Source organism: Salvelinus fontinalis, chromosome 6 (assembly GCF_029448725.1).
Source record: "Salvelinus fontinalis isolate EN_2023a chromosome 6, ASM2944872v1, whole genome shotgun sequence".
Lineage (NCBI taxonomy): Eukaryota > Metazoa > Chordata > Actinopteri > Salmoniformes > Salmonidae > Salvelinus > Salvelinus fontinalis.
Window position 1 is genome coordinate 53472688 of NC_074670.1, and position 26312 is coordinate 53498999.

The window sequence follows — 26312 nt, forward strand, 5'->3', positions numbered from 1 at the left end:
TTGACGTGTTAAGTAATTTAGTAGACGCTCTTATCCGGAGAGACTTACAGTTAGGCCATTCATCTGAAGATAGCTAGGTGAGACAACCACACATCACTACCACATCAAGTACATTTTCCCTCAACTTAGACCGGAGGGCCCTAGTCTATTGTACTACGTGAATAAAGATACTCTGACGTACTTTAACATTCATATTACTGTATGGAAAATTTATCAAATAATCAAAAGGATTATCATTGTGAAAATAGCAAAAGTGATTATGTGAACAATAACATATTTATACAAAGCTCACACTACTATTACTACTGCTATACATTAGTAACAATAATTATGATTATGAGAATAATGATGCTAATGTTTATGAGAATAAATAGAATCAATAAATACAAATTAGTAATTGAAGATAACGGCACACACACACACACACGCACATTCTTGCATGATAAGCATCAGAGCTCAACCTGAACTGTACAGGACCAATAGTACTGGGGTGCTGTTTCCCATCACACACACACACACACACGCGCGCGCGCACGCACGCACGCACGCACGCACGCACGCACGCACGCACGCACGCACACACACACACACACACACACACACACACACACACACACACACAGGCTGGTGTGTGGAGGGCTGAGTGGAGGGGTTAGGGCAGAGGCTCTGGGCAGGGAGGATTTGGGAGTGGAGTGTGTTCACTGCAGTCAATACACAGAGCTCCTCAGCCCAGCAGCCCCTCTATTAGTCCCCTAATCAGGGCCTGGGACCACTGGTACACTGAGAAGGAGCTGGGTTACAATGTATAATTGTTATTGTTCTTACGCACTCTTACAAAGTGTTACAAAGGCATTATAGCATGTTGTCTTAAAACATTGTTTCTTACACAGTGATCAAGATTTCCATTGGGCAACCAGGATGCAAATGAATGATATTAGCTACCAATATGTGGCCAAGCTTAGTTTTAACTTAGAGAAATCCTATTTGTCAAAAAAAGAAATGTTGCTACCCAACCCCATCACCCAGCACATGCAGCTCCTCTCAGAACCCATAGACAGGTCAGCTCTCCTCTCCCAGGCTGTGAGATGAATGTATTGATTTTTCAGACCACAAGCACAATTTTCTTATTATTCTCTCACCTGAGAGAAGTGATCCATACATCCCTTGACCCATCTTAATGGCACAGCTAGCCACAGCGCTGTGGGATAACTCGGCTCACCCAGAGTAAGATTGTGGAATACTGTAAACAACTGGACTAGTCTGTCTGTCTGTCTGTCTGTCTGTCTGTCTGTCTGTCTGTCTGTCTGTCTGTCTGTCTGTCTGTCTGTCTGTCTCTAGGTACTGTAGGTCTGTCTCTCTCTAGGTACTGTATGTATGTCTGTCTCTAGGTACTGTCTGTCTGTCTGTTTCTAGGTACTGTCTGTTTGTCGGTCCACCCGCATGTGTACGTGTCCACACTAGAAAAATATAAAGTTCTAGAGTAGAGTTTTAGCGTGGTTTCTGAGCCCATACACAAGTTTGACTTTCCTCAGCAGCTTAGTAAGAAAGTCTGCTCGTACCCCAGCAGCTGAAGGTTCTTGCTGTGCTGCAGTTATGCCAGTTATGCCCTATTGGCTTTTAAAGGATTGTCTGGTGCCGGATAATCATGACTGAAATATTGGGTGGGGTGGCGAGGAGAGGGTAGAGGGGAGCACAATTGGCACAGCCAGCAGGGAGGAGGGAGGCGGGCAAGCTCTGCCCGGTCGTCTTTAGCCGCAGTAAAACCCTCTTAGTGGGTAGTGCCATCTGGCCGGGCCCCCGGTGGAGGCGTAACGGACCCAAAAACTTGGGGCCGGGATGCTTTACTGCAGATGGCACCAGCCGCGCCAGTGGAAAACGCCAAGGTCGATGCGTGTGGCGCGGGAGTGGTTGCCGCTAAATAGCACAGAGAAAATATGTGGATGTGCTGGACTGATTTAAACACCAGGCCAGGGCTATGCTAGTGTAGCTACATTAGTTAGCTCTACTCCACTGTATATCAGGGCTCTCACTGCTCATACCTGTGTGTGTGAGTATGTTATGCCCAGAGGTTTGGTGCCATAGCCACAGTTCTCCGTTACTACAGGGGTGGCAGCTGGTGAGAAAGGAACGGAACAAAGGAACAGGAGCGGAGCACAAAGGAATTTAATAAGTATACATTCTGAATGAGGGAGAGAGAGAGAGGGAGAGAGAGAGAGGAGAGAGAGGGAGAGAGAGAAATAGAGAGAGGGAGAGAGATAGAGAAGGAAATAGAGAGAAAGAAGAGGGAGAGAGAGAGAAAGAGAGAGAGAGTGGTACATTGGGAGTCTTTTTTATTCCAATATGGTGTGATGTTACCCCTCTCCTACGTCTCCTCCTCTCCCTCCTCTCCCTCTCTCCATCCCTCCATTCTTTTCTCCACAAACAGGCGAGGGCTCCCCCGGCTCTCCACACCGCCTCCAGCTAAAGATGAGACTGAAAATTAATTTTGGGGGTTTCATTAGATTGGCTTTTTGGCCCATTTCCCTGTGTTGGTCCCTGAGTAGAGCGCCCTGGCATCACTCTCGCCCATGCTAGCCCCCACCTACCCTCTGCTCATGCCCGTCGCAACAGGGGCCGATGGGAATATCCAGGAGAGAGGGTGAAACCACAACAACAAAAACAGAGCTAGAGAGAGAAAGAGCCCACTGAAAGAGAGAAAGAGCCCTTTAGTGAACATTATAAAGAGTCCGTACCCATCCATGCCCTTAGGAATTATCAATGTTGCCATTATGTTGCCATTTCAAAATGGAGTCATAAGTACTGTAGTGCTATGTTGTGTGTGAAGCATCTCTTGCCTCGGCCTCTGTAGTATGTTGTACCTTCTTAAGATCCCATTACACATCATATCTCAATTCAGATTTTCAGGTGCAAACAATCACAGCGTGCGTGCGTGTGAGAGAGAGAGTCAAGGAATTTGGCAGTCATTTTAGCCAAATGTGTAACTTTTATTTCCAATCCAGTGTTCGGTCTAAAATCAAACTTCATGAATAGGTTATTGTTTTGGTTGTTGGATTGTTCATCTACACTGTAACAGTTCTACTGACCTTCTAATGGGTCTCTGTCTTGCAGTTCTTTATGTGGTACAAACAGCGATGCTGTGATGCTAAACTAACTTCAACACCCCTCTCCCTCTCCCAATTTTCTCCTCTCGACACACACTCATATACTAACACTTTAGTCATGGTTTTGTTGTTTCTTCCCAAAGTGTTTTTTGAGAAAATTCTCTCGCTTTTTCCCTCAGACAGACTCAGGTAAATTGAGTTTTCAAGGTGAATGTCCCATTACTGGAGAAGGTTGACAAATTAATTTGGTGGGCGCCTTGTTGCAGTGTGGCTAGCGATAGAGACCAGGCTGTCAATTTGAGAAATGAGGTCTGGCTCATGAAGCCAGATGGGAGAGAAATTGAACAGCACATTAGCTAATTACTTATGCAAATCACCCCGGTCCTGCACCTTAACTTAAGCACGCTGGATGATACTTTGGGAGGCTGGAGAGTTTTAGATAATGTTTATCCTACAGCTCATCACCCCTCTCTAGTGAGGCTCTTCACCTGCTGAGTTGGCTCTATGAGGGATTACAACACACCCGGGAACACACAAGTGTGTGTGTGTGCGGTAACACATGGAAGCACACATACACACACCTGCACCTGGACACATACTCACAAAAAATGCGTCCTCCGTTCACACAAACACACTCGCATGCAGACACATCCTTACTAACAACAGTCTTTGTCAACACCATTTGTTCGTTGGTATTATTTTTCTGGTCATTCGGTTTCGCTCGCCACAGTTTACTGCAGCCCATCATAAACCTTGGTCTGTTTGTTGTTAACTAACAACAAGAACCAAGACTCTGTAGCCAGGTGTTCGTTTACCGCCTATTGGCAAACGCTGAATGGACACCCATGAGCCTGGTTCGCTGCATTCACTGCCTAGCCATATAACTATCTTAGCTTTGCCAAATGTCCTTCTACCACTGTGCTCATTGGGAGGGCAAAATGTAAATGTAAAGTACAAAACAACCACGTCACCTAATGCCAATGACAAAATACACAGAATTAATACATATTTGAAGTACATACACAAAAATAATTGAAATACTTCCCCATCTCTGCTATGGCATGAGTGAGCTCTTTCCCATATTCCTGCATAAAGTAGTGGAGGCACAGTATAGAAAGCAGTAGGCAGGGTACCATAGGGGATGAGGGTCTCTATCTCCCTGCATGCATGGCGTTACTCCTCGCATCGGCGCAGGGTTTACGGTGAGCTTAGCTAGCTCGACGCGGACCCCCTCCTAATCCCACCGCACTAATCCCACCTGTCAAAACATCCCAGTGCACGAATTGAAGATCCAAAGATCCAAACCCAGTCCCCTTAATTAGCTAATCTAGCCCCGGATATATGCTGGGAAAATAGGGAGGGAAAAAAATCTTCAGTACAAATCAATGCTGTGTTCCACCTAGAACCCTTATCGTCAGGAGGAAAGACGTCCGGTAATAAAGAGCCAGGGGCAGTGGACACCTAGTTTCGATAGGGCATGGTTGTGTGTGTACCTGAGTGTGTGTGTGCGTGTACTTTATGTGTGTGTGTTGATGTGTATGTTTGAGAGTGTGTGTGTAGGCATTGATCCATCGATTCGTGTTGGCCTGACAGGCCCCAAGCGAATGCTTAAGTATTATTAATGCTTTGGCTGTTAGCCGTCAGTCATTAATTAATGCACTCTCACCGTTAGCTTCTCCTAACCTGTCACTCCTGCCTCAAACACGAACACACACACTGGCACGTCAATAAGACACCAGAAAACTCCCCGCTCAGGAATGTCCACTTAATGTGGAGGAAACTGTGCTGACGGCTACATTTGATATGAAGCCTGATGAAGTGTGGACAAGCCTTGTCCTATCATGATCTAAGTGTAATCTATGTTGCAGTACATCTAGTAAACTTTAGAACATTACAAAATACGACAAAGTATTCTCCTCTCACCTGTACTGGGAGCTTCTTAATTCCCACAGAACAAAAATAATCTGGTCCAACATCTGTATTTGTATTTTCATCTGTATTTGTTAGTAGTAGATAACAATAATTAGCATTGAATAATAAATACTTAGATTAGTTTAGCTACTTATGTGCTCCTATTATAATTACGATCAGTTTTATTTAGCTGAAACTATTTTTTTCCCCCAGAAGAGTGCTTGTGCTCCTTTTCAACCTGAGGAAACATAGCGAGTCCAGATGTTTTAGCAGAGACCTCTCATTGACATTAGTCCAACATGCAGATTAGACATGAACCTGGATTTACCTCTGTTGTGTTTCCACCCACCTCTCACAGAGAGACCGTGACCCTAGCTCCTGTTCCAGACTCAGGCGGCTTTCACACACGGCAGAGAAAGATACACTGATATGGAAAACCCTGATGTTAGAGTTTTTTAAATTCCTATCTCGGAAACAAATGGAGACTCAAGTCAGGAAGTGAGAAACAAATATTATCCAAGAGTTGTGGTTGATGGTAAATTCACGAGCGGAAACAGAATTTAACCAAACAACTCATTGTTCAACATGGATGTACAGTACCACTGTCTTTATGATACATAGTTTGGCTTCCGGCCCTTTGGAGGGACATGTGTTGTCTATTTAGAGAGTCGAACCCCGGGAATGTTTTTCTCTGTCGAGTAAGGGAGCATGAGGAGGAAGTGGCTAAAGTTTCTCTTGGGAAACACCGCCGGCTTCAGCTGACATCAGACGCTGTCCTATGCTTCTCCGCACAAACGTAAACACATTTCTGACCCCTGACCTCAGACACTCAGAATGATCAGCCCACTGAGGACTCTGAGGATAACCAGAGCAACAAAAATACTACATTTCAGCTCCAGATATAGCCAAGTTAAGAACAGCGGTCAATTAAGTCTAAGTTATACCATGGTGTTGGAGAGGCGACCCAAAACCAAACCTTTATGTTGAAAGTTTGACAAATAAAGAACAGTACTAAGAGCATTCATTCTGTGCTGTGTTCTGGTGTACAGTATTACTAGGAAACAGACAGGCTTTAAATTAGGCACCCAAATCAGTGTTTTTATTGAAACATTTTATTAACTGCAATACCAAATGAAATGAATGTGTGAGTGTGCTAATCTTACATAGGGAAATAACAACCATTAAGCTCCCTAGAGTACATGCCATTGAATGAACCCCTATAAATTATGGGGTCTCACCAAGGTGCTTGTCTGGAGGGAGTTGATCAGTGTAAATACGAGATAAAGCAGGGTTAATGAGATAAAGTGTTTATGGACATTTATGTGTGTGTGTCTGTTTGTGTGTGTTTTCGTGTGTGTTCGTGTGTGTGTGGATTTGCGTGTATGGGTACTTGCTTGTGTGTGTTTACTGCACTGGCTCTTAGCCATACTACAATCCAATACCCCCTCACCGCTAAATTGACATTGAACAGAGATCTCAAACAATCACTTCAGTACAAACAGGCATTGTCATTCGTAGCTAAAACAACAGTCACATTCAATTGGCATAGTAAAGATTAAGTCAAACATTGGATACACTTTCATATGAACCAGACATGGAGTAAGTGGGTTTAGTTTAGCTTTGGCTGGACATCAATGACTGGTTTGGGGCTGGAAACGTCTCTCCAGATCCCCATCTGTTCAGCTAACATTCATCCAGGGGAGATACATCCTTGGAGTCACCCCCTTGGCCAGGGGTACAACTCACTATGGGCCAGGTTTCACTGGGCAGTGGACCCACCACACCAATAGCATGCCAGGTTGCACTTTCCCATGGCTAGCTGTGAGTGGGTGGCCGTCGGGCACAGTGGCACCCTGTGGCCAAACTGGCAACTTCCCCTTTGTCGCCTCTCTCATTCTGATGGAGGTGCAAGAGATGGCAAGGCCTCGTCCGTTACCCGATCCCACTGTTTTCAGGGGGATAGCAGAGAATGGTTGAAAATATTTTCTTGCTTTAGAGTTCATTATGTATGCGTTTGTGTTTGCCTGTTATCATGTGGTTCCTAATGCTATATACAGAAATCCCCCTTCCTTCATATTAAATTAACTACGTATGCTGAATAGTGAATATAGAATATAGTGGAGCTTTGCATCCTCCGTGGCGTGTGTGGGAGTATATATGGGTCGACTGTAACGTCTGTGTCTGTCTGTCTGTCTGTCTGTCTGTCTGTCTGTCTGTCTGTCTGTCTGTCTGTCGAGTATGTGAGTGTGAGTGTGAGTGTGTGTGTGTGTGTGTGTGTGTGTGTGTGTGTGTGTGTGTGTGTGTGTGTGTGTGTGTGAGCGGTTGGGCTAATAAAAGCTGTTCTGTGTAACTGAGAAGGAGTGAAGGGAGCTGTGATCTCAGCTCTTTAAGTGAACCCTCCAGTCTGAGCGCTAACCTGTCATCAGCCACGCTAGCACTCCCGGCACCATCGCTTCGCGCTTTAATTAATCTTTACCTTTCCTAGAGGATCCACGTTCTCCCCTTCTCAATGATCCCACGTTGTGTTAACACCTCTGAAAACACCACCAAAGCTTAAGGAAAGTGTCAGGTTGTGGTACACTCTTTAATGAGGAGGAGGGGAACATTTAAGCCTTGGAAACTAAGGTAGCGAATCCGACAGATGTTTGATCAAGATTTGATGAGAGTCTACCTGTCTGCTCAACCGCGTTGAGATTTGACTTATAAAACAAAGAAGGTCCCTGCTTCCTGTATGTTTTGAGAGTGTAGAAGTTGAAATGGGGGAGTGATTGTTTTTCTTTTTTCCAGAACTGTAGGGATAAGGTTATTCTGTCTAATGCAGTTGTACACATTTCCCTTTATGCCCAGGTAATGCTGTGCCAAGTTCAAACAGCATAGAGTCATTTTGTGTAAATGATGTTCAATTTTCCTAAAGCAGTGTATTGTTCTGTTCACACCAGTGTAATGCTCTTGACTGGGGAAACCTCCTTTCACCTCCTTTAGCAGGGCCTTTCCTCTGTTGATGGATTGGCCTGGGACATAGCCAAATGAAAGACTGAGCTGATATGCCCATTTATGCCATTGTACTGTTTAAAAGCAACCCTGAGAAAACTGCTTACAAATTTATGGCATTTAAAGTACACATAGGCTACATTTGCTTTGTAGTTTCTTTCCCCCAATACCCCACAGCCAGATCAAGCCAGAATAAGTATTTTTAGGTGAAGCTGTTGTTTGGTATTGCACACAGTGTAAACCTGAATCCAACAAGCCGGTTCATTCAAGTTAATGCAACTGACAGTCCTAATTCTATTGTAGGCTGTCTACATTGTTCAGGTCGTGCTGAGTTGGTTGCATGCTGTGAAACACGCCTGCCCTCTATTTGTGAATTCCGCTGACGATGCAGTGTCATCTCAGACTGCTGGCAGTGAAAAGTGCCGCGAAACAAAAGGCAAAGCGAAACAGGAAGCCGAGAAAATGAACAGCAATGACTTCCTGCTCTGACTCTGGCATCCCGCAGGTTTGTTTACTGGTGGCGCCATTGCTTCTGCTAATCAAAGGCATGGCCAGGAAAGTGGGAAAAAACAAAGATTGACACCGACCATACAGCACTTGACAAGTGGCCTCGTCGCGTTTGTTCAGCGAAATTAAACACTCTGGACTTTTTTCACCTGCTCACGCAAGCAGCCCGCAAGTTAAAAATAAAGACAATGCGCATACATTACCATACATAATACACAGCGACCCCCATTTAATATGCAAATTCCCTGAAATATTACTGAACACCTTCTGTTCGGAGCGAATACATTTGAATTTGCAATTAGAATGATCCTGTATAATTAATGAAAAGCGTCAATTTTTGGCTGCTTACTAATTTGATGAAACATATTGATGGGGCGTTTAGGGAGCCAGCCGAATTGGAAGCGAAGCTGGACCAGAACTAGGAAAAGACCCAGAATGTGGTGCAGTTCCCATATGACGGTCCTGCTTGTGCTTAAGTTGCAGTCAGCTTGTGCGTGCTGGTGGCAGCGGTTGGATACACAGATCTTAATTAACCAGGAAGAATGTGACCTGGCTGTGTGTCCGAGTTGGCACAGAACAAATTGCCTGAATCGCACATTGGCTTCATCTACAAATCAGGGAGTGTGTGTGTACTTGTGTCTGCCATGTCTGGTCCTAGCTCTTTATCTTAGCAGAGCTAAGAGACGAGAGAGTTGGAATCTTAAAACACAAAGAGGTGTAGAGAAACTGAAACAAGTGGAACTTAGTTCTACTGCTTTTACAAAGTGCTATACAACTCTCAAGATTTAAGGACTGTTGCAGTTTCCTTCCCAATAAATTTTGAAATAACATTTGTGTCCATAAACCTGTTTCACATCTTTTAAGCATTACAGCTATGGTTGATTTACTGATAAATCATACATTTATAGGAGTAGCCTGTTCAGATTTGGCAGATTGTTAGTAGTTTTTATCCCACTAAGATATTTCCAAATTGTCATAATTGTAAAAAGACTATTCTTTGTGTGGACCTCTTATCTGCACACCAATACAATCTAAGACCCAAACTAGTCTATGCAAACATAAATTCTTCACAGTCCAATCAAATCTACTCCCACAAAATGGTTTTAATTGATTACCAATAGTAAATAATGCTGGGCGTCCATTTTTACAGTGCATCAAATACTTTCTTTAAATGATGTTATCTTTATGGAAATGGTATCTAGGCATTTAAATGTGATAGTGAGATTATGACTGTTTCAGTGTGGTATTTTGGCCATAGTTATTACACCGGGCACCATATTGTTATACATATCTTTTCTGCCGTGCCATGTGGACGGAATGGACACTGAGGCGCGCCAGAGTAGAATTCCGTGCCATGGCAGTGTAATTGCAGAACCGCGGGCAGCCAATGGGAGTCCTCAGAGAACAGAACTAAACCCTAGTCATGGCAGGGGACACGCCAGCTGATTAGGAACCATCCTAACCACCCCAAAACGTCAAACCACTTCACAGAAATAGCCAATCAGGCAAATCAGACGAAAACCTAAGCTTGTTCCCAGGGACTTTGTCTCCTACTTGTTGTCGGTGACACTTTAGACCCCTAGCTCTCATCTTTGTGTTTCCAATGTTATGTCTGGCTTAGTCCCTGTAGTGTATGTAATCCATATGACACACACACACACACACACACACACACGCGTGCGCGCGCGCGCACGCACGCACGCACGCACGCATACACGCACGCAAGCACACACATCTCTTGACTCTCATTTGAATGGTTAGGGTGGAGGGTTAATGTGAAATCCATAGAGGGAGCAATACAAGCAGCTGATGCTGAGATAATGCTTTTGTCACGGAGGTATTTGGCCGTGGCCGTGTGTGACTAAGGGTGTGTTGCTGTTTTTGGAACGAGTGACCCGTGTGTCAGCTCGGATTTGTGCGGGCCTTGTGCATTTTGTGTGTGTGTGTGTGTGTGTGTGTGTGTATGTGTATGTGTGTGTGTGTGTGTGTGTGTGTGTGTGTGTGTGTGTGTGTGTGTGCATTGTGGTCTTCTGCACATTATTATCAGTTAACATGTAGTGTTGTAATGTTGATGTGAGTGCATAGCATTTTTCATTTTTGCATACGTGCTGGAGAATGTATTCATGTAAGTGTGAACACATGAGTGTGTGTGCGCCTGTTTGTATGTCTGTGTGTGTGTGTGCGCCTGCAAGCATGTATGTGTGTGTCTGGGCTGGATCCAAGCTGTGCACCTGCACCACTCTCAGGACTTCATTTCCCTCTCCACTCTCCTGTGGCAGACAGCCATGCTGGAATATCTACTGCTTTCCCAGCAGCTCCATATCAATTACTCTGCACTTCTCACCCACTTATGAATATTTATGATATTTGTAATAAAGTACCTCTCCTAACTTGCTCTTTGTTTCTTGCGCCCCATTGATTGAGGCCTGTTTGCTTTACCTAGACCAGTATTGTATTAAACCCTTTCAAGCCCTAGGATCGGTTGGTTTTGTGTGCGTGTGTGTGCACGTTTGTGTGTCTTTGTTTTGTGTGTGTGTGTGCATGTTTGTATGCATTATTTTTGGGGGACAAAATCCACTGCAAATAGCAAACAATTGTTCTTTAAAAATAATATTTTCACTTCTTCTTCATTCATATATTTTTGTATATTTTCTAAATATGAATGACACTTTCATAGACAGAAAATGTATTTGAGATCAGGGCCGGATTATCGAATGGGCATGCAGAGCAAGTGCCCTGGGGCCCCCGACCTCCTTGCAGGAAATTAGCTATTCAAACAACAAAACATTTTCTCTCACCCATGGCAAAAAGTGTAGAATTGCAGGAAAATTGCTTTAAAACTGCAACATTTTCTTTTAGCCTCGTGATTAAATGTGTGGAATAGTATTACGAAATCGCAAATGTTTCTCTCTGCACCAAATGCAGTTAGCTTGCCCCCCCCACCCCCACCCCCAAATGTGGTAGTCCGGCCCTGTGTGAGACGCATATTTCAGTGCTCCAGGAAGCAGTTACAGTAAGATACTGTAGGTCTGTATCGCTCTGGAGAGAGACTTAATTCCTCTCTGGCACATTGGCGTCTGGATGCTATTAGCTGTGAATGATTTCATGAGTAATCCACTTACACTGGCTGGGAATATGAAAAGATGAATGTTGACATCAATTCTGCACTCTGGACAATAAAGGATGTAACGTTTCTCGCTGATGAGAGCAGCATATTGTTTTTTAAATGAAAAATAAACGTTAAACGCAGCATCAATTCTAATTCAATGGATTATTTAATGTTTCATTACTGGTGTGCTGAGGACTCGTTGGTGGTATTGTTAGAGTGTAGAGAGGATATGTTTTCCTTCATACTCTGACTCATCTGCAGTCCATTCTAGTAGGAACTCTATTCTCCCACACTGGGAGTGAAACTCCCCAGTGTAGGTCAGGGGCAGTTAGGAAGGATTCCACTGATGCGCACAGCAGACATGGTCCGTGTTGGTGACTATTTTCTTACAGGCTTATATGAAAGAGAGAAAAAAAGCTTTAAAATATACTGAACAAAAATATAAACACAACGTGCAACAATTTCATTGATTTTACTGAGTTACAGTTCACATGAGGAAATCAGTCAATTGGAATAAATTCATTAGGGCCTAATCTATAGATTTCACGTGACTGGGAATACCGATATGCATCTGTTGGTCACAGATACCTAAAAAAAAGGGCCTCACCATGGGCCTCAGGATCTCGTCACGGTATCATATTGCCATCGATAAAATGCAATTGTGTTCATTGTCCATAGCTTATGCCTGCCCATAACATAACTCCACCACCACCGTGGGGCACTCTGTTCACAACGTTAACATCAGCAAACCTCTCATCCACGCGATACCATACATGTGGTCTGCGCTTGTGAGGCCAGTTGGATGTACAGTACTGCCAAATTCTCTAAAATGACATTGGAGGCGGCTTATGGTAGAGAAATAAACTTTAAATTCTCTGTAAACAGCTCTGGTGGACATTCCTGCAGTCAGCATGCCAATTGCACGCCCCCTCCAAACTTGAGACATTTGTGGCATTGTGTTGTGTGGCAAAACTGCACATTTTAGAGGGGCCTTTTATTGTCCCCAGCACAAGGTGCACCTGTATAATGTTCATGTTGTTTAATCAGCTTATTGATATGCCACACCTGGCAGGTGGAGGGATTATCTTGGCAAAGGAGAAATGCTCACTAACAGGCATGTAAACAAATTTGTGAAAAACATTTGAAAGAAATACACTTCTTGTGCGTATGGAACATTTCTGGGATCTTTTATTTCAGCTCATGAATGATGAACACTGTGATGAACACTTTACATGGTGCGTTTATATTTTTGTTCAGTATAGAAATGCCTTCAACTAACTATCATTTTTTTACTAAATCTATTACTTTGATTCATTATTCTCTTACAAATAAACCCACTTCACGTAGAGACAGATTAAAAAACGTACATACGTTGCTCTTAAAACCCGAGCCAAAAGGTATCGAAACGATAATCACAACCTTGACACCCATTTCTCTCTACTTATCCAAGCAGCCAGGAAAACATAATGTATTCATAAAGCTAAATCTGCTCAGTGAGACTGGGAGGAGATGTTTTTCAAGACTGCAACTGGCCCCTAATGGTGTCCAGGGCCAGGCCAAGGTCCAGGCAGATGGCGTGATGGAGTTCACCTTGTCCATGACCGCCTCATTCCCAAAGCAGCTGAGAGAAGTCTTGGGCCAAACAGATGGAGAATATCACTGGGCTTTCTCTCTCTGTGAGTTAAAAACCTATGTCTGAAATGAGAGCCCCAGTTAGAAAAGGAGCACAACACAACAACAAATCTCTTCTCTACCCAAGCCCCGGCGTTGTTTTATCCAATTAGGTGTAGTTTGGCGCTGTGTTGACTCCCGGATGAAGTTTCCTCCTCCTTTTATTTGGGCTCCAGTCGAGTTTGATTAAACCTACCGTTTGAGGCATTCTAACATGGTTGGGTTCTCCGCCGACTTCAAAGGCTGGTGTAAATTACACTGACTTTGTAACGATTGCATCATTATGCTTCTTCTATCAATGTAGCACTGCCTATGTATCGGTTTGTTCCTCCCTCCTTCCTTCCTCCCCTTTTCTTTGTCTTATCTCCTCTTCAGCACACAAGGAGTACAAACAAACAGAACAACTAGGAGGCTGACATGTTTTTCCCTAGTCAGGTGACAGGGGAGGAAGTCTCTGTTGTCTATAGAGGCGTTCTCAGAGTACTATCTCCATTCACAAACAATTGAAGGGGCCAGCGCTTGAAAAGGTTAAAGTGGCATGAACGATATTAAAATTAAACGCTTGAGAGGCAACCCCCAGGCCGTTTACTCAAATGGGAGAGTTATTTTTAATTTTGGTTCAATAAAGCAAGACGCTCACCCATCTCTGCCCGGATACTTAATTAAATACTTCACGCAGTATATTAGTTTTCTGACGCCAGGCCCCGTTTGGAATAGTAATAGCCATAAAGAGAAACATTTGTCTGACAGACAAAGTGAGGGATAAATCACTCTTTCCCTGAAGAACGGTTTTGAAATCATAAAAAGACCATGTCTGTTGGTGTGAGAGAAATGATATTACTTAGTAGGGTCCATTTCTCAGACCATTATAATTTGCATTCTTTTTCTGAGAGACAAAATACTCTACTAGGTTTCTGTGGTTAATATTCATCTATTGTTATTATTATAAAAGCATATCTGGCAGCTCACTGGAACCTGAACTGTGACTGAAAAGAACCACAAATGATTGTCCTTGTTTTTGTTCTGTGGTTCTGTGGTCATATTACTCTCCTATACAGGAAGTTGATATACAATACATCTGGGTTGAAGCCTGCTTAATGATGGGACTTGGATTCAGTCCCCTTTTCCAGTTACATTGGTAATCTGCAGTACAGTATGTAAAAAGGTGGTCTACATTTTTTTTACAGTACAGCATATCTCCTCTCCCTCTCCTCCAAGTAAGATGTCTCCCTGTGGGCCGTTTCCATGGCTCTGGCTGTGCTTGGTGTCTGCCTTACATCCCCATATTTCTCACACTGGTCCCAGTCTGCAGGGTCTAAACTGGTGGCATCTGCTAGTCCGTCTCTCCCTCTGTTTACCAATATGCTCGCAATCTGTCCATAGGCCCCTCATTGACTGAAATATATGGCTTCATCTCAAGTATACAGTGAATCCCCCTCTCCTTAGTCCTTAGCATGCTACAGCAGTGGATTAGGCCTGATTGATTCTGCCATGCACTGAGTGTGCAGTATCTACTGGTACTGTGAGGTTGCTCCTCTAAAATCAGGATAGATGCCATTTATTTGTGAATAACAGACATGGTTTGGATAAAAAACTGTCATCAGGTGTATAGTGTTCAGCTTTTTGTTACTCCAGTGTCTGTGATTGTGTGTGTGTATGTGTGTGTGTATTTATTTGTGTGTGTGTGTGTGTGTGTGTGTTACCACTCTACAAGCAGACCTCTCTGCTCCCTCTGTCTACCTCGACAGCCTGCCTGCTCTGGCGCTAGGCCCGAGGTCCACTCTGCATTAAAAAGCCTGCAGGCCCCGGTGTGAAAAATGGGGCCATTTGTGCTTGTTTGTAAGTCCTGTCAAGAAGCAGCACCTCTGGCCCGGCCAGTTAACAAATTGGATGTTTAATCTGGTGACATTCCTATCTGGGCCAAGGGCTAATGTATGTGTCTGAGAATAACCTGGGCGGCAGGCGTGATAGATGGCGGCCTATTATGGCCGGTATTTAAATCTGAGAGGACAATTCCTCTGTCGCCGCCCCCAGACTGACAGCTTGATTTCAGCACTGGGGCCTGGATGGAGCTGTCAATCAACGTGTAAGGGAGGGATTTTATTTTTTCTTCCTCTACCGGAAAGGTTGTTGGACAGCCCGTCCTCTCTCTCGTCTAGACAGTGATTGTAGAGATGTGAGGGAGGATGGAGGCGAGGCTATCTGGTAGCCACAGGTCTGTGACTTTGACCAGCTGACATACGGGGATGTGCTTGAATTCTACTCTCTGATGCCTGGCACTGAAACAACCTGTAGCTCCTTCCCCTTAGGCATTTATAGATCTGGGACGATTGGATAAGTATAAGCAATATGGTGAAAGTTCGCATTAGCCTATCATATGGAAACGGCTTACTATAGAATAACAATATTTCCAGACAGAAAGATGTTTCCAGACAGATGCCTCATCTGTCTTGACACTGATGTTAACTCATGTCAAAAAAATGTAAAAAATTGGTTCAGACTTGCTCAAAGAGATTCAATTGATATAAATTGACTCAATTGATGTTTTAACCCTCCAGTTTCAAGCTGTCAGTAGACCTAGTCAAGTTAATGATTCAATGAATTATTCAACGCCACCTCTATGAAAGAGCTGTTTCTGCATTCAGCTCCATACATCGCTGTTCATGGCTTTACCTCTCATTGTGGGGATTCTTCCCCTGCTGTGGAACTTATCATAGGGTCTGTGTGTGTGTTTGTGTGTGTGTGTAGCCTATGCATGCATGCTTGTCTGTGCAACCTCCTCCTGCTGTTTCACTCATCACATTGTGTGTGTGTGTGTGTGTGTGTGTGTGTGTGTGTGTGTGTGTGTGTGTGTGTGTGTGTGTGTGTGTGTGTGTGTGTGTGTGTGTGTGTGTGTGTGTGTGTGTGTGTGTGTGTGTGTGTGTGTATCCACCTGCTGTTTCACTCCTGCTGAATTCCTCAGTTTGAGCTCTCAGCCTCTGCTTTTGATGCACAGCGTTTGTTGTGGTTCTATATCTGACGCTCTGAATACACAACCCGAACACATCTGTTCACCGTTCCCACTCTACCTCCAAAACACCTCAGAGATAACGGCAGCATGTCTTTTCTACCTTTTCAAACTTTCAAAACAGTACCGCGGTTAAAAGGTGTTTAATACATTTACACTCATATGTGTTATCCAAAAATCGCCACAATTGGAGAAATAAACCCGCAGAATAATTGTTTGATATCATGAATTGTATTTGTGAACAAACCGTGATCTTTCTGGTGTGTGAAATTATTATGGGTTGTGGAACCAAAGGACAGATTTTTGCAGCTTGCTACAGTTTCTAACCCATGCCTGGGCCATGAGGTCACGGCAAGTCACATATTTTATTCTCTCTCGTTAGAGCATTATGCCATAGAGTGATTTCGATTGGAGAGACAATATGTTCTTTGCCATGGCAACAGGGTCAAAACACAGCTGAGGAGGGACCAGAGGTAACCGGAGTGCAGCGGAGAAGAGTGTGTACGTGTGTGTGTGTGCTTGAATGCGAGTGAGTGTGTGTGTGCACGTGTGTGTTGTGTGTGGATTCGAAGGCGGGTTAAGTACAAACGTACAGGAGGTTTTGGAGGAACACTGGTTCACTTGGCCAAACAAACAAACTCCCATTCTCTCTGTGCACCAAAGCACTTTCTCACATCCACCCTCAGAATAGAGCCAGCCACGCTGTCTGTATAACATAGTGATGGGATGTTCTGTTCATATCTGTGCTCCAGGAATTCTGCATGTGTTTTTCAACGATAGATCTCACATTAAAATTGGAAACAGAGACAGATTTTGCTGAACACACTGCAACATTTTTCACAAGCTGGTAACTAAACTGTAACACTTTACTATAACAAGGCTCTCATTCACAGGACTGCTTTCGAAAGGATAATGTTGATATGATCAATTAAATATTGATTTAGTATAGTCAGATATTATCTATGATCTAATTATGTATCATCTCTTATACAGTAGCAGAGTTATTTTATCCTTTAATGGAAATGGCCAGCCGCCAATTTACCAGGTTCAGACAAAGTCTTCATCCCAAACATTTTCAGCAGTAATGGATATTATGTCACATTATTTTTAATGTTGAATAATCTGCCTCTGATCAAAGATGAAAGGTGAGGTAAAGGCCTGGTGCTGGTTTTTATTCCGATCAATTAAAATGGATTTGATTTTCGGATATTTAATGCCGTCTGTCTGTCTTGATGAATCCTCCTCTTGTACTGTGTTCATTTCCAGGCAGAGAGACAGCCTTAATATGTTGGAAGTGAAACAGACCCTTATAGAACGCATAATGTGGCCACTCAATATTTTAGAAGTAGAAAATGAATTGTGCAAGACACTCTTAGCAGAATAAACTGCTTTTGAGTCTCTGGCAAAGTTTGGGGAATAAGGGACCAGACCCATAATGTGTTGTTAAGATGCTTAAGACAATAGACAGTCAAGAATGTGTGTGTGTGCGTGTGTGTGTTTGTGTAAATGTGTGTGTGTGTTCAGAGAGAGAGAGAGAGAGAGAGAGAGAGAGAGAGAGAGATCTGTTCCAGTGACTGTTTTAGTGCCTCATCAAATATTTAGTTTGATTGTACATGGTCCTGTAATTGCCATCTTGGCTACTGAATTATTGATGGCATGTAGCAGAGCCGAGGAGAACCCTGGTCTTGGAGAGTTGGCAGAAGGGGGGGTCACACACACGCGCACACACACACACACACACACACACACACACACACACACACACACACACACACACACACACACACACACACACACACACACACACACACACACACGCACACACACGCACACACACGCACACACACGCACACACACACACACACACACACACACACACACACACACACACACACACACACACTGAGCCATATTGTTAACTCCAGCCGTTTCATAGCCTAATTAGCTGTACAGGAGCTTCCTCAGAATGTGTCATTAATAATTGGAAGAAGGCATTTGTTTTCAACACAGTAGAGTAAATATTAGTTACTGTAATAAGACTGTGTGGAATATGGTTCCTTCTAATGTTGAGGAAGAATGTTCCTTGAATTTAGCAGCACAACAATAATTAATGTACACTAGATCAAATCAAATGACAACTGATTGTGAAACAATTAGTGACATAGCTAATTGTGTTTCAGTGTCTTAATGCACTGGGCAGACTGTGAATCGCTGGGTCCAATCCAAGTGTTTGGATTGGTTCTCTCAGTTATACTGTAAAGCAATTCAGTAGCGTGTCATCTCTCAACTGGCTCCAACCTTAGTTTAAAAATTGGAGAAGTCGACCTCAAAGAATCTGAGGCGCTATCTCATTGCCTCCTGGTGTTGCTCATCTTAGAGTAAACGCCACCGCATGGCTCTGACTTTTCATAAAAAGCAGCAAACACTCAAAGCAAATTGTGGGTCAGAATTGGTAACGCGGCAGCTTTTAAAAATACCCCTGCTGAAATATTGATTTTTTTCTTCTTCTTGCCTAACGCAATAAGTGAAAGATGGGGAAGGTGTGTGTGTGTCGTGTGTTTGTGTGTGTCTGTGTGCATGTGTGTGTGCATTGTATGGAGTCAGGAGGGCCTTGTTATTTGAGCCAGACATAATTGCTTCAGTATAGTGCTATGGGTGTGGCCCCAGAGTGACATCATTTAGAGTGGACCTCAGCTCACGTCCCTGTAATGAAAACGATGCTGAAGTCACACACTTATTCCCTGCTCAGGCTCATTCAGCTTTAGTGTACATAATATGCAATATCTCAAGCTTTATTCCTTTGACACAATACACCACATCCAGTGTTTCAATGCTTTCAAAGCTCTCATTTTGTAATATTTTAAGTCAGAGGGCCCGCATAGTGATTTCCTATAGGGGCTCTTAGGATGCTTGGCCTTTACGTTCGGTGTTTAATTAATTTCCCCCGTCCTGGCCTACTGCCACTTTGTTCAGCTTCTGTTGCCAAGGTTATTCATAAGGCTGTTGTATTTGGACTTACTACATGCTGCGTTCCAATAGTCACATCTCCTCTCCCTTACGTCAACAAGGTCTTATGGGCAAAAAGTCTTATATGCAGAAGGTCTTATGGGCAGGAGGTCTTACGGGCAGAATGTCTTATGAGCAGAATATCTTATGCACAGAAGATCTTATGGGCAGGAGGTCTTATGGACAGAATGTCTTATAGGCAGAAGGTCTTACGGGCAAAATGTCTTATGGACAGAAGGTCTTATGGGCAGAAGGTCTTATGGGCAGATGGTCTTGAAAGATAAAACTGAGATGGAGTAGTAAACCCATCCTTTCATCTATCAGCGGTCACTGAGGAAAGGAGACAAGGACAAAAGGAGACAAGGAAGGGATGCCTTGAGAAGAATGGGAACTCAGCCTAAACTGAGAAAATATAGAGGAAAGGAAAGACTAGGTTTGCCTAGCACGACTACAGCAGCAGGACTTCCTGCCACTAGCCACAGCTCCACATTAGAGGCTGGCAGGCCCACACACACCTCTGTAATTGATTGCAGGGCAGCGTAATGAGGTGATGGCTTACAACGCCTTTACCTACTTTTTAAGAGCAGAGGAGAGACGGGGAAAAACAGCCTGGAACTAATAACGAAGCCCTGGCTGTAGATGGACATTCATTATTTATGCTGGTTTAATATGTTTTCGATACTGAGGGGGGGAGGGGTTGAACAGAGAAGGAAAAGTTACTCCCTGGCTTTCCTCCCTTCTGTCCTTCTCTAAATTTAGCCTACGTGATTATTATATGTGTATATTTATCTGAGAAAGGAGGTTTGAAATTACATCCAATCAGGTGTGTAAGTTCATAGGATTGTCACAGATACCCTAGAGACTGAAGCTGGAGAGATAACAGTAGAAGAGAGTATTGAATATTTGAAGTGAAATATATGGTGAAACCTGGTCAAAATGTTGATGGGCTCCAGTGCTGAGCGGTGCAGCTTCCAAAAGCCTGAGAGTCATTTTCTCCCACTAACTCTAGTCTCTTCTGATGTGATAAGGATGTCTCAGCATCATATGTCTCGTATAAACTGTCACTTAAAATTCTCTCCCAATTTGAAAGCTAAAACAAAAGAATCTCTGCAAGTCTCAAGTATGCACTGGTTTCGAAAGGCTTTTCAATACTCATCCTCTTAATATAGGCCAATAGAACGGGTGTATAGTCATTATATTTCTGATATAATGAAAATCCTGGTGGTTTATAAACAAGGGATTGAAATTTGTCCAATCATACAGAATTGTACTTCTTATTTACAATCTAAGTGAAGTAAAATAGTTTTCTGATAGGCTTGGGTAACCTTTAGTGACAGAATCATTGTGCAGCTGTGAAGTAACAGTTTACAGCAAGAGCTCGACCTAAAAACAGACCACTTTCTCTCATTCCCATTTCTCAAAGTTGAGATCAACATTCAACTTCCGTCTTGTCATCTTCTACAAGCAGCTACTTCTCCCTCTGCTTCTACAAGCAGCTACTTCCCCCACTGCTTCTACAAGCAGCTACTTCTCCCTCTGCTTCTACAAGCAGCTACTTCTCCATCTGCTTCTACAAGCAGCTACTTCTCCCTCTGCTTCTACAAGCAGCTACTTCTCCATCTGCTTCTACAAGCAGCTACTTCTCCCTCTGCTTCTACAAGCAGCTACTCCTCCCTCTGCTTCTACAAGCAGCTACTTCCCCCTTTGCTTCTACAAGCAGCTACTTCTCCCTCTGCTTCTACAAGCAGCTACTTCTCCCTCTGCTTCTACAAGCAGCTACTTCTCCCTCTGCTTCTACAAGCAGCTACTTCTCCCTCTGCTTCTACAAGCAGCTACTTCCCCCTCTGCTTCTACAAGCAGCTACTTCTCCCTCTGCTTCTACAAGCAGCTACTTCTCCCTCTGCTTCTACAAGCAGCTACTTCTCCCTCTGCTTCTACAAGCAGCTACTTCCCCTCTGCTTCTACAAGCAGCTACTTCTCCCTCTGCTTCTACAAGCAGCTACTTCTCCCTCTGCTTCTACAAGCAGCTACTTCTCCCTCTGCTTCTACAAGCAGCTACTTCTCCCTCTGCTTCTACAAGCAGCTACTTCTCCCTCTGCTTCTACAAGCAGCTACTTCTCCCACTGCTTCTACATGCAGCTTCTCCCCCCACTGCTTCCGAGCTGCTATCGCAGAACCAATCCAAAGGGAACCAGGCTTTGATCGGGTGCCGCCTTTCCATGAAGAGACCTGGAATCTTACATTCCTTGTCAACTCCTGCCCAGTGGCAGATGGAGGATCCGGGGCTGCCGGGACAACATCACATGCTCCCCCCTCCACGGACCTCACCATCATCACTCTATTCCTATTTTTGTGTTCTCCGTTTTTTCCCCTTCAGTTTTCTTGTCGTTTGGAAAGCTGTGGCGAATCTTAACTCTGAACTGGCTCTACCCAGGGCTTCAAAGAGGGTATGTTCCAGAATCTCGCTTTTTCTGCGAGTTGGTGTGCCTGCTTGGTTGAGCTCTGCTCTGGTCTAATTCCATTGAAAACACATTGTAGTTGTAATATCAGCGCGGCTGGTTGGCTAACCAGGCCCTTGTCTCCAGCTGCGTTTGAATTCAATCCCTATTGATCTATATCGCTCCTCCCAAGGACTCTAATATCATATGATTTGGGCTTGGGGATGATTTCTCCATGTTGTTTTATTCCATTGTCATAAAGGACATTAGTAGCCTACGGTGCACCCAAGATAAAGTTTCAGTCAATACCGGCTAAATAGAGTAGCCATTATTATTTTTTTACAAAATTACCAAATGGCCATATTTCTTTATGTAACAGAGCTCTTTTGAACTCACAACCCCCTTTCTCTTTCTTTGCTTAACACTGTACCGCCACTCAAGGTGGTTTAGATATTTTGATTGCGCAATGAGGAAATTGCTTCGCTTACCACTGTGTGTGTTTTAAAGATATTGTTACTGTCTTATTAGGGAGAAATCGATGCTCTCTTCAGATAGCAACCATTTATTTCTCTCTGACAGGGCTGCTCTCCACTACAGGAGACTCCCAGCATCCTTTGCAACGGAAAAAAATATGCGGCTGCATCGGACGAGGTTATCCCTTGGTTAATGTGACATGGCTGTCTGCGACCTTGCCGGTTGTTAACTTCCTGGATTATTATTGTAATAATGTGGCAATTAAAAAGAAAGCGTTCCATCAAAATAAGGGGCTTATGGTCCAGGAGATGGATATGCGGAGGTTACATGGCAGTGGGAAATGCATTAAGATGGCAATCCATTCTTAATGTATGACCGGGTGTCTTAACTCCAACTACTGGGTTATTACGGCTCATCCTCATTGATATCCATTCCCAATCAATACCCCTCTGTTACCATAACAACAGTCAATCAACACATGGGAGAAAGGATTGGACATAAAGAAGTACAAATCAAAAGCCAACTCTAATGAGACACCATGAGTCTTTTTGTCTTTATATGACTAAATGAAGAAAAAGGTTGCTTAAAACAATGTTTTACAGGATTTTATTCAAGCATTTACTGAGTGAGATGTCCTTCGTTTGATTTGGACCAACCACAACATAACAAAACATGGTTGCATTTAATTGTATTAGCTATTTTTTCCCACAGCATCTTATTGATAATTGTGTCATCATTTAGATGTGATCAACTGTTTTCAGTGCTTGAATGAAACCTTTTGATTAGAGTTCTGTTAAGGCTGTCGCTTTCCTCATCCTCAGATGAGGTGAGGAGAGAAGGATCTTCAGACCAAAATGCGGAGTCAGGGAAATAAGCCATCTTTTATTTAAAAATGATGAACTGATGGCAACACGAAACAAAACAAAATACTTTCAAAACTTACAAAATAACAAAACGTAACGAACGGAACCTGAACATAAACTTACATCGACAAACGTAAACTCACGAACAAGAACGTTACATCGAAACGTACGAACAGCCAAACAGCCCCGATAGTGAATAACATCGAACACAACGAAGACATCACAGGAGACAATCACCCACACCCAAACAGTGAGAATGCCCTACCTAAATATGACTCTTAATTAGAGGCAAACGCAAACCACCTGCCTCTAATCAAGAGCCATACCAGGCAAACAAAACCAACATAGAAACAGATAACATAGACTGCCCACCCAAAACACATGCCCTGACCAAAACACATAAAAAACAACATAAAACAGGTCAGGACTGTTACAGTACCCCCCCCTCAAGGTGCGCACGCCGGGCGCACCAGCACAAAGTCCAGGGGAGGGTCCGGGTGGGCAGTTGACCACGGTGGTGGTTCCGGCTCAGGACGCTGTCCCCATACCAACATAGTCACTCCCCTCTTCTGTCTACCCCTTCTAATGACCACCCTAACACTACCCTCCCCTAAATAAACGGCCAGCACCGGAACAAGGGGCAGCACCGGGACAATGGGCAGCACCGGGACAAGGGGTAGCACCGGGACAAGGGGCAGCACCGGAACAAGGGGCAGCACCAGGATAAGGACCAGCACCGGAATAAGGGACAGCACCGGGACAAGGGGCAGCACCGGGACAAGGGGCAGCACCGGGACAAGGGGCAGCACCGGGACAAGGGGCAGCACCGGGACAAGGGGCAGCACCGGGACAAGGTGGCAGGACGGCTCTGGCAGGTCCATGCAGGCTGACGGCTCTCGACACTCATGGCAGACTGACGGCTCTCTACGCTCATGGCAGGCTGACGGCTCTCGACGCTCATGGCAGGCTGACGGCTCTCGACGCTCATGGCAGGCTGACGGCTCTCGACGCTCATGGCAGGCTGACGGCTCTCGACGCTCATGGCAGGCTGACGGCTCTCGACGCTCATGGCTCTCTGACGGCTCTGGCTGCTCATGGCTCTCTGACGGCTCTGGCTGCTCATGGCTCTGACGGCTCTGGCTGCTCATGGCTCTCTGACGGCTCTGGCTGCTCATGGCTCGCTGGCGGCTCTGGCAGATCCTGTCTGGTTGGCGGCTCTGGCAGATCCTGTCTGGTTGGCGGCTCTGGCAGATCCTGTCTGGTTGGCGGCTCTGGCAGATCCTGTCTGGTTGGCGGCTCTGGCAGATCCTGTCTGGTTGGCGGCTCTGGCAGATCCTGTCTGGCGGGCGGCTCTAGCGGCTCCTGTCTGGCTGACGGCTCTAGCGGCTCCTGTCTGGCGGATGGCTCTGTAGGCTCATGGCAGACGGGCGGCTTTGCAGGCTCATGGCAGACGGGCGGCTTTGCAGGCTCCTGGCAGACGGATGACTCAGATGGCGCTGGGGAGACGGATGGCTCAGATGGCGCTGGGGAGACGGATGGCTCAGATGGCGCTGGTGAGACGGATGGCTCAGATGGCGCTGGTGAGACGGATGGCTCTGGCCGGATACGGCGCACTGTAGACCTGGTGCGTGGTGCCGGAACTGGAGGCACCGGGCTGGGGACACGCATCTCAGGGCTAGTGCGGGGAGAAGGAACAGGGCATACTGGACCCTGGGGACGCACATTAGGCCTAGTGCGTGGGGCCGGAACTGGTGGTACCGGACTGGGGACACGCATCTCAGGGCTAATGCGGGGAGCAGCAACAGGATGCACAGGACTCTGGAAACGCATAAGAGGCTTAGTGCGTGGTGCCGGAATTGGTGGTACCAGGCTGGAGACACGCACCATAGGACGAGTGCGTGGAGGAGGAACAGGGCTCTGGAGACACACTGAAAGCCTGTTACGTGGTGTATGTACTGGTGGCACTGAACTGGGGCGGGGAGGTGGCGCCGGAAATACCGGACCATGCAGGCGTATTGGCTCCCTTGAGCATTGAGCCTGACCAACCTTACCTGGTTGAATGCTCCCCGTTGCCCGACCAGTGCGGGGAGGTGGAATAACCCGCACCGGCCTATGTAGACGAACCGGGGACACCATGCGTAAGGCTGGTGCCATGTAAACCGGCCCGAGGAGACGCACTGGTGGCCAGATATGTAGGGCCGGCTTCATGACATCCGGCTCAATACTCAATCTAGCCCTGCCAGTGCGGGGAGGTGGAATAACCCGCACCGGGCTATGCACACGTACAGGAGACACCGTGCGCTCTACTGCGTAACACGGTGTCTGCCCGTACTCTCGCTCTCCACGGTAATTACAGGGAGTAGGCGCAGGTTTCCTACCTGACTTCGCCACTCTCCCTTTAAGCCCCCCCCAAAGAAATTTTTTGGGTTTTCCCACAGGCTTCCTACCGCTTCGTCGTGCTGCCTCCATTCGCCGGTATCCCTCCTCGCACTGCGCCAGAGAATCCCAGGCGGGCTCCGGCACTCTCCCTGGGTTGATCGCCCACCTGTCGATCTCCTCCCACGTAGTGTAGCCCAGATCCTTTGTAGGTTCCTTTTCCTGCCTCCGAGCTAGCTCCTCATATCGCCGCCTCTCTGCTTTCGCTGCTTCCAATTCAGCTTTAGGGCGGCGATATTCTCCTGGTTGAGTCCATGGTCCTCTACCATCCAAGATCTCCTCCCAAGTCCAGAAGTTCCTGTTGCTCCGTCGAGCATTCCCATACCGCTTGGTCTCTGTTTGTTGGTGGGTGATTCTGTTAAGGCTGTCGCTTTCCTCATCCTCAGATGAGGTGAGGAGAGAAGGATCTTCAGACCAAAATGCGGAGTCAGGGAAATAAGCCATCTTTTATTTATAAATGATGAACTGATGGCAACACGAAACAAAACAAAATACTTTCAAAACTTACAAAATAACAAAACGACGTAGAACGAAACCTGAACATAAACTCACATTACATAACGTAAACTTACGGACAGGAACGTACATCAAAACACACGAACAGCCAAACAGTCCCGAAAGTGAAATACATCGACAACGACGAAGACATCACAGGAGACAATCACCCAACCCAAACAGTGAGAATGCCCTACCTAAATATGACTCTTGATTAGAGGAAAACGCAAACCACCTGCCTCTAATCAAGAGCCATACCAGGCAAACCAAAAACAACATAGAAACAGATAACATAGACTGCCC

General features: G+C 45.1%; 1 protein-coding gene across 8 annotated transcripts in view; it reads left to right on the forward strand.

Annotated features, from left to right (window-relative positions):
- The window catches only part of LOC129858125 (transcription factor COE3-like), a 104453-nt gene that overhangs the window by 32814 nt on the left and 45327 nt on the right, over window positions 1-26312 (forward strand). The gene's annotated exons all lie outside the window — the stretch shown is intronic.